At 49.6% G+C, this 16,184-nt stretch overlaps 1 protein-coding gene across 3 annotated transcripts in view; it reads left to right on the top strand.

Annotated features, from left to right (window-relative positions):
- Positions 1-6,778: 6,778 nt before the first annotated feature.
- ATXN1 (ataxin 1) overlaps positions 6,779-16,184 on the top strand; it is a 435,014-nt gene continuing 425,608 nt past the window's right edge. For 2 of the 3 annotated variants that reach the window (XM_040967749.1, XM_040967751.1), the window contains exon 1: positions 6,779-6,937. The gene's annotated coding sequence lies outside the window, so the exon portion shown is untranslated. Of the gene's footprint in view, positions 6,938-8,893; positions 9,702-16,184 lie in introns of those variants that run through there. The other variant, XM_040967752.1, reaches the window with a different exon arrangement.

The raw sequence follows: 16,184 nt of genomic DNA, 5'->3' as shown, positions 1-16,184 counted from the left end.
GGGGAATAGCCCCAAGGCATTTAGCCACAAGCAGCAAAAGCTTGTGCATTTTTAAAAAAGATTTGTTTATTTTCGTTGGAAAAGCAGATTTATAGATAGAAGGAAGATGAGAGGGTAAGGTGTTCCATCCGCAGGCTCACTCCCCAAATGACCCCAATAGCCGGAACTGAGCTGAGCTTCTTCCGGGTCTCCCACACAGGTGCAGGGTCCCCAGGCTTTGGGCTGTCCTCTATTGCTTTTCCAGGCCACAGGCAGGGAGCTGGATGGGAAGCAGAGCAGCGGGGACGGGAACCGATGCCCATATGGGATCTGACTCTCGAGGGGAAGGGGAGGATTAGCTAATTGAGCCGCTGCACTGGGCCGCATGTCTCTTCATTACAAAACTTCCACGAACTATTTGAAGTCCTCATATAGTTTGTATTTTCACATAGAAAATATTTTCATTTCAATATTTAATGCATAAATCATTGAGATTTTATATACATGTGAGGATCCAATCTATGATGTAATCATTAAACCTCCCCCCCATACACATCTACATTCGCCAAGCCTTTAAAATCTGATTTCACATCTGCAGCACATCCCAATTTGGTCTCCTGACGTTTTGGGTGTCCAAGAGCCATATCGAAGCGTGCAGGCCAGTATTGAAAGTACAAGTTCTTACTTGGGTTATGGACAAAGTCTGATTCGAAGTAGCCAAATGTACCGTTTCATGAAGCTGCTGGCAGGTGTTTCAATACAATGATTTCATCCCCCTGTTGACGCGCACTGATGGTACGCTGACGACCAGGGAATGCGTCCCTTCCCCCCGGTCTGTGGCTGGATCGAGACAGATGGTTTGGAAGCTGGGGCCTTACGCAGTCTGTGGACTTTGGCTGGGTGTGGCGAGCTGAGCTAACAGATCACTGTGCGAGCGGTTTTCACTTTTGTTTTTGGGTTTGTTTGACTTCTCCGGGCTCCCAGTGCAATCTAAGGAGTGTATTTGTGTTTGCAGGCACACGATGGCTTGCTCAGACTGTTCAATGACATATGTAGCGTTACACCCTCCTTCTAACAGCATGGTTAAGGGTCTGTCAGTGTTTCCATTAAAAATTCAAACTTTCCGGGATTTATTACAGTCATAACAAATCGCTCCAGACAGAAACTTGGCAAACCCTTCTGCAATGTGGGAGGAAGTTCTTTTGAACAATGTTAAAAAGGATTAAAATAAATAAATGTTTACCACTTCAACTTATGTGAGTTTTTGAGAGAGAAAACACTCAAAAAAAAAAATACATGCTATAGGTTTATATTTTGCTCATCTTAGGCACTGTTAACAGATCCTCGCCGGAGACCTGCACAGCCGCTGCTCCGCTTCCCGATGTGGAGGGATTCTCGTGTTTGTGATTCTGATATGTGGAATTCTGACAGAGAGGAAGATCGTGAGAAGTGCTGGGTTGGTCAACCAGGAGTCTCTGCATTTTGTCAGGACACAATGTTAGCATCTTTCCAAAGATAAGTTTGCTTTGTCTTGAACTTGTAAAATGTTATATTCTCAAGATCTAGTTATTTGTAGATCCAAAATTAAACTGTTGCAGTCAAAGAATGATCAATACATACAAAGCAGTTTGAGAACCAACACGCAGCGCCTATTGGTCCCATCAAATACTCACTGATCAGATCTCCAGTAAGAAGAATCTGGGTGCCATGCCTTAGCATGCTGATCCTCTGCCTGCAGTGGTAGAGCATCCCACATGGGAGCTGGTTCAAGTCCCTGCCACTCCACTTCTGATCTCTGTTTCTGGCCTGGGGAGAGCCGTGGGTGATGTCCCTTTGTCTCTGCAACTATGTGGAAGATCTGGAAGAAGCTCCTGGTTCCTACCTTCGGGTCAGCTTAGCTCTGGCCCTTATGGCCATTTGGGACGACCCAGTGCATAGAACATTCTCTCTCCCTCTGTAAATCTGTCTTTCAGGTTAAATAGATACAACTTACATAAAATAAAAATAAGAGTAATCTGAAAAACCTTCAACTCTGCTTAAAGAAAAACATGGATTTAAAAATTTCTATTATTTCTAAAAAATGGATACCTAAGAGGATTACTGGGACAATTAAGTGATTTAATATAAAGTGTGTTTCTTGTTTCACTGTTTACTTATTTATTTCCTAGGCTCAGGTATTTCCCTTTCCACCCTCCCCAATTGTTTCATTTTCTTATTTGACAGCCAGAGAGGTAGAAAAAACAGAAAAGATCTCACACCCCAGTAGCCTTGGCCAGGCCGAAGCCAGGAGCGAAGCCAGGCCGAAGCCAGGCCGAAGCCAGGCCGAAGCCAGGAGCGAAGCCAGGCCGAAGCCAGGCCGAAGCTCTGGGTGGCAGGGACCCTCCAAGGCTGGAGTGTTGGAAATACTGAAAGAACTGTAAAAAGTGTGAAAAGCTTGAAAAAAATAATATTTGAAATGCAAATGCTCACCACCGCAAACATTCAGGAAATCACATAAATGATTGTGGAAATAACGGACATGGTGGAAAGCACTTCAAGCGGAATGCAATGGTCTGACGCACGGGGCGGGCATCTGGCACCATCCTGAACACGCTGCTTGGGACAGCCACGGTCCTACTCAGAGAGTCTGCATTCTGAGTTCTGGCTCTGCCCCGGTCCTGCTCAAGCAGGCTCTGGGAGACAGCCCAGGATGATGGCTCGAACGGTTGGGTCGCTGCAGCCCACTGGGCAACCTTGGGTTCAGTTCCTGGATGCCAGCTTTTGGTCTGATCCAGCCTGCTTGTTGCATGCATTTGAGGGAGTGAACCATCAACTAGACCATCTTTGCCTTTCAGATAAGGAAAAAAAAAAATGTAAAAAGGTAAAATATATATATATATATATCAGGTAAGATCGGATCCATTTCTGGATAAACAGGAGTTGCTCTCCTCCTGGCTTTACTCCGTATAATTTATAAGTTTGCCTAAAAACTTCAGTACAACTTCTGAGGTCTGCTCGCCATCAGTTTGTAGCCTGAAAGTCTAAATAAACATGACTTCATTTCTTCAACTTACACCCGCTGGCAGTGCTTATCCGTCATTCTCGCTTGTGTTAGCTCTATTTTGAATCGCCTAGGAGGCCGCGCTTTTAATGAAAGCTGGGCGACTAGAGTTCAATCTGTCACCAACGTGGAGGGCCCTGCACACCGGCTTCATTGAGCGCTCTCGTGCGCCCCCTGCTGCCCTGAAGAAGACATTCCTGTGCACATGCCCCAGGGAGTCCCCCGGTTTAGGGCCTGTGCAAGGGCTGCACTTCTGAGACCTGGCACGACTTGTCCAAAGCTTAGAACGTTGTCCCTTGCTGCCCAGAGGACATGATGGGTCCCAGAACACCCAACTCCAGGCATGCTGAGTCCCTTCTATAAAAATGGTATCATGTTTACACCCACCCCAGGCCCATCCTCCCTTATACTTTACATATTCTCTAGATTACTTACAATGCCAAACACAGTGTAAACGTGACATACACCGTGGTTACACTGCATCGCTTAAGAAATAAATGCAAAAAGTATGCTCACATTCAGATACACATGCAATTTTTCATACTCTTCCCCAAAATATTTTTTTGATATGCAGTTGATTGAATCCATGATGTGGAATTCAAGGATACAGAAGACTGATTAAAAAAATAATCATCAAACAAGAATAGAGTAAGTTTTGTACCTGGATGGAACTGAGCTGGGCAAAGCCCTGTGCAGTCCAGGGGCGTTCTTCACTCTGCTGTGCTTAGGAATCACTGCCCCGTGCCCCCCAGGACCTGGCTTAACCTCACATTCTAATTCACAGGGCTGCAGGTCCACCTCAGTTCTGAACGACTCAAAAGCTCCCAGCTCCTACTGTGTGTTGCACAGGGTGTAATATACAAGCGATTGACATGATTCATGCGTGCTGCTCCATGTTCGACCTGCAGAAGTAGAAATTACTGAAACCACCAGGACGAATAGAGGAGTAACATTTTTTTCCACCGTATGGAAGCAGCCTAGGACACAGGTGGGAAGTAACACCCCTCAGGCCTTATTTCCCAATTCCCTCTCATTCCAGAGGTTGCATTATGCTGGTATGACTGCAACAGGGTTACAAGCAGGACTACAGTACTATATATCCAATGTTTCTGGAAAGATCTGCAGAGCTTTTTTTTTTTTTAATCCCGTTTTTCATTTGCATCAGAAAGACTTGCTCTTAAAGAAGAAGTGCCTGTTACTTGTGGTTGCGGATTGAATATTCTGCCATCTGGAAACAAGACATTTCATTAGAAAAGGTAATGGTGTCGTTTCACAGGCATGAGGCTTAAGCTGGAAGTTGCAGAACTAAAATCATTACAGATTCCAGCGACAGTATGTGTCTTTAATGTTCATGGCCAGGAAAGTAAATGACACATTTCTTATTAATTGTTTTTCATTGAGTAATATACACAATCAGCTTCCTTGAGGGAACATTTGAGCTAATTGCCTAACCCTAATGTAACGTGCTTTAATTTCAGGATGCCAAAATAACACAAATTAATCACTTATGCCCGATGTAATAACTGCAGTATTAGGATTTTTTTTTTCACCCTGAACATTCTCTAAATGTAAAATATCTAAAGATAGAGTGGAGGTGGATGGGACAGTTTGCAGATGACGAGTTGGAATAAAAACATCTCCGTGAAGCCAAAAACATGGCAACCAACATTTTCTGTTATAAAAATATTTTCCATCAGTTGAGTTCTTCTGTGAAAGCTGTCTGAAACCGAAATGAAAGGCAGCCGCTGTGCGTTCGCGCACAGGCAAACAGCTCCAAGGGTACCTGCCACACCGCAGTCCGCGAGCTGCGCCGCGCTCCAGCTCGCCCAGGGCCGCCCGGCGTGAGCTAACCTTCACCTGGGTAAAGCTGGTCACCAGAAAGGAGGCTTTTCAGGAAACGGATGTTCCCCGTCCACTAGAGGCAGTACGGAGACCAGCGACGTCGCCAGAGAACACCCCGAGGTTGAAAAACCGTCGCGAACATGGACTTAGAAAAAAAAATAAAGTTGCAGAGACCAGCCGAAGTGGACAGTCGCGGCTCACTGAGGCGGCCATGGATAGGGATCTGGGTATTTTTCAAACGTGAGAAAGAGAGAGAGAAAAAAAATAATAATAAAAACATGTCCGGAGCCCTCCACCTTCCCTGTAAGGGTGTTGCTTGTGATTGCCGAAGCTCGCAGCTCGGTCCCTAGGCGTGCGCTCTCTCTCTTTCTCTCTCTCTCTCGGCGGTTCTGGATCCCGCGCCTGGCCCGGTGACTGCTAGGTCCCCACAAACTCGGCCCGAAGAGCCCCCTGACACCGTGTACAGTCAACAGCGGCGGCTTCAAACGGAAAACGCGGGCATCCAGTGTGCAGACCCCGAGTTCCGAGCACCTGAAGGAGGTCAAGTGCGGCTCCGTTCCCGACTGGTCTTCCAGAACTCTCGGCCAGGCACGAGCTCCCTCGGCGGGGATGTCCCTTGTCTTCCGTCAGGTGCCGCAGCTGCGGGGCGAGGTGCGCCCCTCCGGAGCCGAGTCCTTCCTGCGCGCCCACGCACCCTGACACTGGCCCGGCGGGTGGGGAGAGGGGCGGCAGTGTGGTGCGGGGTTGAGGCACCGCACACTAGCCAGGCGAGTCCCGGAGGAAGTTCTTGGGCGCGGATTTGCAAGAACTGAGGTTGGGTGCTCCGTTCGCTTTCTCCATCCCCTCCACGGGTTACCTCATTTCCGATGAAATTAATGATCCTGAATTAGCTGCGGGAGGAACACACGCACGCACGCGCGCGCACTCCGGGGCGGGCGGAGGTCGTGCGTTTAAGGGCCAGCGCGGCCGCCCAGGACTTAACTTGGGCTGCCCCCAAGCCTTTTGCAGAATAAGCCAGGAGAGGTGCTCCCCGATGGGGGGGAGGGCCGGGGGGTCGCCCGCGTTCGGGGGTGGCGCACAGGTGTGGCTGTATATGCAATCGCACACAACCTTACAACTTTCCCGAGTTGTGCGCAAAAGCCACCCCCGCGGTCCCGGGCGAGCCGCGCTGGGGGGTTCCTGTGCAGCGGAGGACGTGCTCGCCAAGCCGGCCGGTCCGCTCCGCCGGGCGCCGGGGGCCAAGGGCACGTCCGGATTGCGGCCGGCCGGCCGGCCCACCTCTCCCCGCCCCCCCCCAGCAACCTCCGCCCGGGTTATTTCTCAGGCTCGGAACCCAAGCCGCTCCCCCGCCATCCTCTTCCAGGCCGTCCGAGTCTTCGCCAGGTCCCCCTCCAACTAGGGTGGAAGCCACCCGGGTTGGATAGCGGCGACCCCACCGGTTCCAGCTCCGATGACCTCATCGTCCCAACTCCCCGCCCCTTTCTCGAACCTGGAAGGAAAGGCACCGTCCCCTGGGGGCCCGCGGCTGTCTTTCCCCTCCCGCTCCTCCGGGGCCGAGCGCCGGGCTCCCGGGGAGGCGCGCACCCAAGGGTTAAGGGCGCGGGCCGCCGCCGTGCGCTCGCCTCGCCGTGTGCGCGGCTGGCCGGGCCGCCTGCCAGGGGGTGCCCCCTCCCCCCGCCCCACCCCCTCCCCCTCCCCCTCCCACCCTCTCGCGCCCGTGAAGTCGGATCCTTGAGCTGCGGCGGCGGCAGCCAACTGCTCCATATTTGGCTTCTATTACACATTTACATACTGGAGCGAGCAGAGCGCGCGCGAGAAAGCGCGAGGGAGGGCGGGCGGAGGGAGGAGGGAGGGAGGGGAGGGGAGGGGAGGGGAGGAGGAGGAGGAGGCGAGAGCAGAGTGTACCGCAGACATCATTTCTACTACAGTGGCGGAGCCGTACAGGACCTGTTTCACTGCAGGGGGATCCAAAACAAGCTCCGTGGAGCAGCAGCCAGAGCCACAGCGGCCGCGAGACACTCTCTCTCTCCCCTATCCCCCTTCCCCACGCAACCCCAGATCCATTTACACTTTACAGTAAGTGGCTTATTTTTTCTTTCCTCCTTGGATTCTTTCTCCCCCCTCCCCCATCCCCTTCGCGCCCCCCCCCATTTAGATTAAAATCTCCCCCCCTCCCCACCTCTCCCTCCGCTCTCCCGAGAGGGGGCCAAAAAAGCAACAACCAGCAAACAAACCCCAAACCCCAATTGGCTGCACGGAAAACAGCTGGAAGAGGAGCGAAGGAAACCGACGCGTCGTGTTGTGTGTGTGTGTGTGTGTGTGTGTGCGCGCGCGCGCGCGTGTCTGTGTGTGTGTATACAACCGTTCCCGGCTCCAGCCTCCAGGACCGTACCCCAGCTCTGAGCGCCCAGGCGGCCCGCTAGGGGGACTTGCCAGGGCCCGGGTGGGCGCCAGCCGGGCGAGGGGGCGCGCCCGGGAGGGGTGCGCGGGCGGTGGAGAGCGGCGGCCGTGGCGGCAGCGGCCGTGGCAATTGCCGGTCCGGCCGCAAGTGCGGGGAACCATGTCCCCCTTCCCTCCGGGTGGCGCAGGGGACAGGCGGCGGTGGTGGCCGAGGGGGCGCGCTGGCCGCTGCCCACTGCCGCTCCCTCGCCGATCTTCCTTCCTCCCCAGATTGGGGGAGCTGAGAGCGAGAGGGGCTCTCGGGTGGGCTGGGCTTCCCCGCCTGCCGGTCGCTTGGCCTCGGCGCCCCTGGGGCGGAGGTGGAGGTGGTGGTGGAGGTGGAGGGGTCCTTGCCGGCCGGACGGCCCCCTTTCCCGGACGTGCGGCTGCAGGGCCGGAAGATCCCCCCTGGGCCGGACTTTGCGCGCTGCTAGGCGCCCGGCATCGGGCACGGCGGGAGGGTGCCCGGAGCGAGGCTTGGAGTGGCCGCGGCGGCCCTTGGCTCCCGCCGCTACCGCCACCGCCGCCCTGTTGGTGCGACCGCTTCCTGATCATGTGCAGCCGCCGCCGCCCGGAGCCGGGAGCCCGCGAGCGCCCCAGCCCGGGCCGGCGTCCCCAAAGCTCAGCGACCGCGGCAGGAGCAGAGAGAGAGAGAGAGAGAGGAGCGGTGGCAGGCGCTGCCCTGCGCCGGGAGTGGAGGGCTGCGCGGCTGGCTGCCGGGAGGGTGAATGAGAGAAGCCAGGAGGAGGGGAAGAGGCGGCGGCGGCGGCGGAGGAGGAGGCGCTGCGGGCATTGGGATGCGCCCCGGAGCACCCGCGGCTCGATCGCACGGGGCCGGCCCGGACACTCTGCCACTCCCGCCTGCCTCCTACGTGGTTCCAGCGCAGAGCGCAGGCCGGTCCCGCAGGGGGCAGGGCCGCGGCCGGCCGGGCGGAGCGAAGAGGTGAGGCGGCGTGGGCGCGCGGCGCGGGGCGAGCCGCGGGGTCACGGGCCCCCCACCCCGCGTGCGCCCCCTCTCCCTCCCCGCCCCCCAAGCCCTCGGGCCGCCCTGCTGGAACTCCCGGGCTGGCGCTTTCATTTTATTGCAGACCACGTAGGGGCGGGGAGAGGGGGGGGGTTACTGGCTGGAAGAGAGGAAACAATTCAGGTTTTCTAGGGAGACTGAGCGAGAACCTTGGGTGCTGGTGCTGTGTGTGTGTGTGTGTGTGTGTGTGTGTAAGTGGGGGTGGGGGTTCTCTAGATACTGTCAGAAAAAAAAAAGCACCCCCCCCCCAGAAAAAGTCCGTCTTCTAAGGGCGGTGAGGTCCGGTTCGATCCCGTGGCTGTTTTGCTTTCCTTAGCATATCATCCTTACGGAGAAGAGGATCATATATAAATACTTGGGAAGATTGAGAAATTGCTGAAGAGTAGTAAGGGCAAAAAAAAAAAAAAAAAAAAAAGCCAGTCGGAAGCTGGTTATATAATGCGCGGTGTGGCTAACAAGAGCGGCAAGCTATTTTTATTTTGTTTACCGTATGTTGTGCAGTAGGGACTCCTCCAAACTGGTGCCGGCCCCGATGAGATCCGTGGCTTCCCCGTGCGAGCCGCAGGAGCCGGCAGCAGCAGAAGACCCCTCGTCTCTCCCGCAGCTTGAAAACTAACGCCGGAGCGTGGCATCCCCCGCCGTGCGTGCTCGTGGGGGGACGGGCTGTGCAGACCAGGGCAGCCTTGGCAACCTCGCAGTCACAGCTCAATGTCATTGGCGTTGTAGGGTACAGGCTGCTGCTGCTCCCAGTTGAGCCGCGTTCCCCGTAGATCGCGTGCTGCCCGTGGGTAGTTAGTTACTCGGTGGTTTATTTTTAGGCACAGCTAGTTACTTTTGCGACCGTGTTGGCTTGCTGGAGCTGTTTCTGTTTGGGTTTCTGGGGGGCGCCCCTGCAGTTCTTGGAAGCCCCTGTTCGGGAAGCCCACCCTCCTTCGGTTCCTTGGGGTAGGGTGTGGGGGGGTGGTGGTAAAGGTAGGCGACTAGAGCTTTTTATGGAATAAAAGAGGATGCCTGCGGGAATCAGCAGAGAGGAGGAGGAGAAAATCCTACACAAGAGCTCCCTCGGCAAGGATTGCACCACAACAGCTAATGCTGTGGCATATAATCTCCTTTGATTGCCCTCTAACTGTGCATGCATCCGTCAATATTTTAGCAGCTCTGCAAATAAATGGACTCGAGTGCCACCTTCCCCGTCAAGCCGAGGTGGAAGGGCTCCCCTCTGCTCCCCCACCCCCCCAGCCTCCCGGCCGCCTGCCTTTCTCATCATGTGGATACGTGTCAGCGGTGTAGGTTTTCGGTGCACTTACTCCAACCCCGATCGCTGCTGTAATTAGATCAAGCTGCCATGGCAACAGACAGTGTGCCTCGTCCATTCAGGTGGGTTTGTCTTGTCCCTGAACTACTCCAAGTGTTCTTCGCACAGTATTTGTGCTGCCCGGGCCAGATGAGAGATTTCACTATTTTCAATTGCCTCTTCTTTCAGTCCTTTGGCTGGGAGGCGCTGAATGAGGCTTTTAGCTACTCAACTTTTATAATTGAGACCCGCAAGCTGTTGTTACTGGGTACAGTATGTAAATGCGTCTCCGCAGACGCGGAAAGGAGGGTGACAGTCCTGCTGGTGTTTCTTGTGAGCAGATCAACAAGTATTTGGTTTGTTACAAACCTTCCAGAGCTTCCTAAGGCAACAGTGCTTTTGCAGCCTGGTGCCGTGGGCCTTACAGACACTTAAACCCTTGCGAGCGTGCAGAGTGCCCCTCCCTGGAACTTAATTGCTGGGAGTGAAGGCTGGCTTTCGATTTACTGCTCCTTCGAAGGAAGTAGCTGACTGGGGGAAGGATTTCCCTGTTGTCACGTTTTGAAACTTTGTAGCCATTGCAAGAAAAACTGCTACTGACAGTAGGCAGGCATTTAGAGCGAATTCATTCTCAAGTGTGGACCTCCTGGCTCCGGCTTTAATGCTGCTTGGTAATAAGTTAGAGATTGGTTGTTTTGTTTTTCCGGTCAGGAAGGAATGAGATAGGCCTTTAGCTAGTAGAGGATCATCGAGCCTTGCTCTTGCACAATAAACAATGTGTATTCTGTTTTAGGATGTAATTTAAAGAGCAACATTGCAGTGTTCCTGTTGGGAGACGTGGCCTTATTAGGCCCCTCTAAGCAAAGGAAAATAATATTATGGCAAAAAAAAAATAGTATAGTATATATATCCTGAAGTTCTGGATTGCTCTGGTAACCCGTGGAAGGGGCTTTAATTTTCTCTGATATTTGAAAGACGAAAAACAGACTTATAACGTTTGGATTTAGTTGTGACCTTGCCAGTTGGTTTGTAGTTTTATGACCACATAGCTAAATTGCCGAATTTCTTCCCCTCCCCCGTTCCCCCCCCTCCCCGGTCAGGATTGTGGGCGCTACCTGCACTGTCCTGGTAGAAGAGCTGTGAGTTTCTCCTTGTGCAAGCGGCCTGGTCAAAATGAGGTGTTATGCCCTAGAGGTGAACAGAGCGAAGGCAAGGATATAAAATAAGGCACAAAAGTTTCAATTTCACTCAGTGTCCTGGAGGTCCTGGATAATATTTTGCAACACAGAGAATATTGTTTGTAGCAAAATGGGACCTGGTTTTTTTTTCAGTGTACACGTAAATTCTTGGTGAAATAGGTATGAAAAATGTACCATGAAAGAGAATATTTTTTTCTTTCTGGATTTCGTGTGAAGAGGGTTTGGTAAACTGAAGCAGTGTTTTGTCAAAAGATACTTTTTCCAACACTCATAGGAAATGCATGTTGCTTATGAAAAGAAAAAAAAACTCGCGTTCATTTACAAATTTTTTGTACCAAAATGAACTTACCTTCTAATCCCAGTTTTTTCCATGACCTTGTTGAAGTGAAAGGTCTTTGGAATTATCTTGCAGAGAAAGGTCAAAAAGAGAAGGCACTCTGCCGGTCCGGTTGTATGCCCAACGTCTATAGTTCGTTTGATGTTTGCACATCCCTTAGAGACATCTGAGAGACCTGAGAAATTGTGAAAACATTAATAAACAGTTCTCGGCTCCTGTTTTTTTTTTTTTAATTGCTGTTGTAGAATTCAAGGACTCCCATTCCTTTGTGTAACGTTGGGCCTTTATTTATTTATTCTTTCCACTCTGAAATGTCAACTGGGTTTTGATTTTGTGCATACCTTGTGTCTCTGATGACTAACCCATTGTAGCAGCCGGCTCATTTTGTTTTCTATTAGAAGGCAGTCAGTGGAGACATGACCTCAAGCCGTGAGTAGGAGTTTATTCTTTACGCTGGAGGTATCTGTAGTTTCCACTCTGGAAGGCTGACATAGTTGTACAGGTAGTGACCTCGTGCAGCCAGGCGCTCTGTCCCTTTAAGGGGTGGGAGGTAGATTCACTTCCACTGCTTATATTTCCAGAATAATTCACTAGTTTGGGTGGTTGGCTTCCATGAAGCGTTCAGATCCGTGCAGCTTAATTGCTTCAAAGAACAATTTTAGTTCCGGTCTATCATACTTCCAAGGTTACCAGAAGCAGGCCACTTTATTTGGTTAAATGCACTAAAAGCAATGGTGGTTGTTGTTTTTCTCTCTATCTTTATCCCAATAGAGATAGGAATTTTCTGTTGTAGGACCTTAAAACATTTTTTTTTTTTTTAAAGATACAACTGTCTTAGTCCATCAGCTAGGCTGTTTACATTTTAGTTTCCTTTCGCTTAATGATATAAACATACTTTGAAAAATTTTAAGAAGTGATAGAGTAATGAATATATAGGATTTTTCAGACCTTTTTTAACGTTTTCATTGGCAGCTTTCACTGGATCAAGGTTTTAAAAAAAATGCTGAAACAATTGGGATTGTGGAAGTCATAAAAAGAATGTTGCGTAGGTGAATAATCTATTTCTGGAAATGATTGTTCACTTCTCCTTTATAATACTACTTACTTTTTGTGCTTACAAATCTAGTAACATTTAGAAAAGTTGTATTATTTATTTTCATTTTATTTTTGAAAGGTGGAGAGAGCGAGAGAGAACATTTCCCTAGTTCACTACCCAAAGACTGGAACCAGCCAGGGCTTGGGTTGGGCCCAAGCCGGGAGCCAGGACCTGAACCTGGGTCTTTCACATGAGTAGCAGACACCTAAGTACTTTTTTTTTTTCTTTTAAGACTTATTTTATTTCTTTTTTTAAAAGGTTTATTTTATTTATTTATTTTTTTATCACAAAGATATACAGAGAGAGGAAAGACAGAGAGGAAGATCTTCAGTCCAGTGATTCACTCCCCAAGAGACTGCAACAGCTGGTGCTGCACCGATCCAAAGCCAGGAGCCAGGAACTCCCTCCAGGTCTCCCACGCAGGTGCAGGGTCCCATGGCTTTGGGCTATCCTGAATTGCTTTCCCAGGCCACAAGCAGGAAGCTGGGTGGGAAGTGGAGCTGGTGGGATTAGAACCAATGCCCATATGGGATCTTCGCGCATTCAACACAATGACTTTAGCTGCTAGGTCATTGTGCTGGGCCCTAGATGTATTTTATTTCTTTAAAGGACAGAGTTACGGAGAAAGGGAGAAACAGAGAGCAACGTATCTTTTCCATCTGCCCCTTCAGTCACTAGCGGCTGCCATGCTGAAAGGCTGGGCCAGCTCCAAGTGTGTTCCTCTTGTCTGCTTGCCCAGGCACTGTAACAGGGAGCTGGAGCATAAATACTTCAGCTATTCGCTGCCTCCAGGTTTGCACAGAAGCCGGAAGCTGGATGGTGATCCCAACTGAGATTCCAACCCAAGATGTGGGGGTCCGACCCAACGACATGACTGCTGAACTGAACCCCTACCCCAGGAACTTACTGTAGGATCCTTTGTGAATGTCAACCTTTTATACTGATGTACTATGAATATTTACAAAGGCTGCCAGCATCCCAAACATGCAAAAACAAGTTTAGAATGATCATAACATGCACCCTATTCTGTTTGATGTACTTGATGTGAGCCTAGATGTTTCATTGATTTTTCTATAACTTCTAACGCATCCTATTTGTGGACTAACGGCAATACAGTGGTCATCGCCATAATGTCAGCACAAATGATGCCTTACCTGCAAATCACTTTTCAGAAAATTCATTGTAGTGGAACCTGCATTGGAGACCTGCCTGCGCAGAGGGTCCTTCTAATTACACTGTTTTGATTTGGCTTAAGAGGGACTCTTCTTCTTCCTCCTCCTCCTCCTCCTCCTCTTCTTCCTCCTCTTTCTCCTCTTCCTCCTCCTCTTCTTCTTTCTCCTAGTTAGGTACCCTTTAACCTGATGGGTTTCCTGGGAGTTATTTTTGAGTGGTAATTCTCAGGGCTACTGACTGATGTCATTTTGGCTTCTCATGGGCGTTTTCCTCTCATTGCACGGGGCAGTTTCTGCTTTGCTCTTGTCCTTGCTCCCCTGTCACCCAGATCTCCTGTCCTTCACTGATGGACCATTACATCAATATTATTTGGGCCATCTTTCTTGACGATCTTCAGGATTTATTACTGTTCTATTATGTTGCTTTTCTGGGCATTTACTTACTTAGTTTCTAGAGCTCTAATTTATTTATTTGGAATGCAGAGTTACAGAGAGAAAGAGAAAGAGAGATTTTCATCCGCTGACTCACTCCCCAGAAAGCTGAGATAGGTTGGACCAAAGCCAGCAGCCTGGTGCTTCTGTTAAATGGGAACAGGGGTTCAACTGCATGGACCATTTTTTTTCCCTTGCTTTTCCAAATCATTAATAAGGAGTTGGATTGGGAATAGAATAGCCAGGACTTGAACCTATATGAACATCCATATGGAATGCTGGCCCCAAAGGCCGTGGCTCTGCCGTCGCTCTGCCTCTCCTCTGCTGTAGTCACTGTTTTGTCTGTGGTGTGCGATTATGCAAAACATTCTGTGGATTTTCTTGCATCGTGTTGGTCTGTTTTTGCAATGCAGCTGCACTTTCATCCGTGTGCTACTTTCCCCTGATGGAATTTAGTTATTTTAGCTCTTTTTATTACCCTAACTGGTGTAGCTACATGAATGCTTTTGTAATAAGTAGGCATACCAACTTGAGTGTAAGCTAATATTTTACAGAATTTCAATCATGTTTGCGTGTTTTCTGCACTTCAGAAGGAGGCTGTAATCTGGACTCTATAAAACCTTATCTGTCAGGTAATATGTCAATAGAATTGTGTGCACACACGTGGATCTATAAACACTCTCCCAGCTGTGACCCAGAAAGTACTGGCTGCAAAGCCAGGTCCCTGCACTGCGTAGGAACGTGACTATCCAGTATTGATGTGACATGTGAGATATTACCAGATACATTCAAAACACCGCCTCCCCACCCCATCCCTTAGAAGAAGCGCAGTGCAAGACTCAGATTTGGTGAGCTGCTTCCTTGCTACTATTTATATTTGAAACGCAGCAAGCTTCTTGCTGGAGGGATGGTGAGTTCTAAGGATTTAAAAGATATTTTTCCTCTCTGAGTGCCTTCCTTGTCTGTACACACAGGTTATATGTGGGAGAATCCGGGACTGCAGAAATGGCTTCTTTTTGCATGTGCAGTCCCGATTGTGCAATAGCTATTTAAGTAAATGCTTGGTGAATGGATTAGTTAGAAGGAAGAATACTTTGGCCACTATTCATTACTTTGAAAAGTGCTGGAAAGAAATGGAAGTTATTTGCCTTCCAGCTGGGCTGTGCTCTTAAAAATAGTGAGTGTGTATGGATGAAAATAATCATGACTACTGAGATGCGTTGCCATGCACCCAGGGATAATTGGCTCACTCACCTGTTTACAGATTACTCACATTGGAGATCATATCCATCGCTCCAGAATAGTTTTTCTCTGTCACCCAGTACAATCTTGGGCCGTCTCCTTCCTACTGTTACCTGGCATGAGCTTAGGAAACCCAAACTAAATTTAAAATCAGCCTAAACACATATGCAGATCAGCTGCTCCGGGCCTCCAAGTCTGCAGATCAGCCCAGCATTTACTGGTGCTTGGGGGGAGGGGAATTCTAATAACAATGTTACTGATTCTTCTAGTGGAGTGTGAATATTTTGGAAATTACCAGCATTTAAAAAGATAAATTTTGATATGCCTGAAAAAATGTTAGCAGGTCAAGTCCTCAATATCTTCCGTTTCTATGTGTAGGTCCAAAACTACTACAAGCACCAGAATCCCTGATGGAAAGGTATATGGAAGACTCTTCATTCATTCATTCATTCACACATTCATTCATTCATTTATTCTATGGTAGATGCTTTTACTTAGCCATATGCGAAATGTGCCAAAAATGAAAATGACAGGAATTTACATTCAGCCATTCACTAATTTAAGGGTTAGTAAAATTGAGTGCCTTTGTCCACTCTTGAATAATTCTCCTTCCCCCTCCTCCTTCCCTTTTTTGTTTCTTTGGACTCATGTGCCAACAACTTATTCTTTCGTGATGACCTCTTGACCTGCATGTGGATAGATGGCGTAGATGTTGACAGCAGGCTTTGGTTCAGTTATGATTCAGTCCTTTCCCATTTTTCACTCCCTGTTCCTTGGGATCACCAGCATGCATTTATCAGATGGTTAGCTCAATGCTGTGGAACGAAGAGGGACAAGAGGGACGGCGGCTGGCTCAAACTGGGAGACCAACTTCTTAGTTTAAGGCGGGGACTTCCCTATCCCAAGTTTCCCTGAGTTAAAGCAGTCTCTGCTTTGTTTTTGAGCTGGCTGGGCGCTGTATAATTCTCAAATCAATGCAAAACTGGATTTTTGCTCTCAAACTTCGTGTTCCCGTGAAAATTTTAAGGCCGTCTGATTGGTAGCAGTCTCTTCTGTTTTTCATCTTGGATTTTCTTTCCTGCTCTTCT

The sequence above is a fragment of the Ochotona curzoniae genome, unplaced genomic scaffold (genome assembly GCF_017591425.1).
Source record: "Ochotona curzoniae isolate NIBS_2020 unplaced genomic scaffold, NIBS_Ocur_1.0 scaffold_461, whole genome shotgun sequence".
In the NCBI taxonomy this organism is placed as follows: Eukaryota; Metazoa; Chordata; class Mammalia; order Lagomorpha; family Ochotonidae; genus Ochotona; species Ochotona curzoniae.
This window is presented reverse-complemented; position numbering and strand designations above follow the sequence as displayed.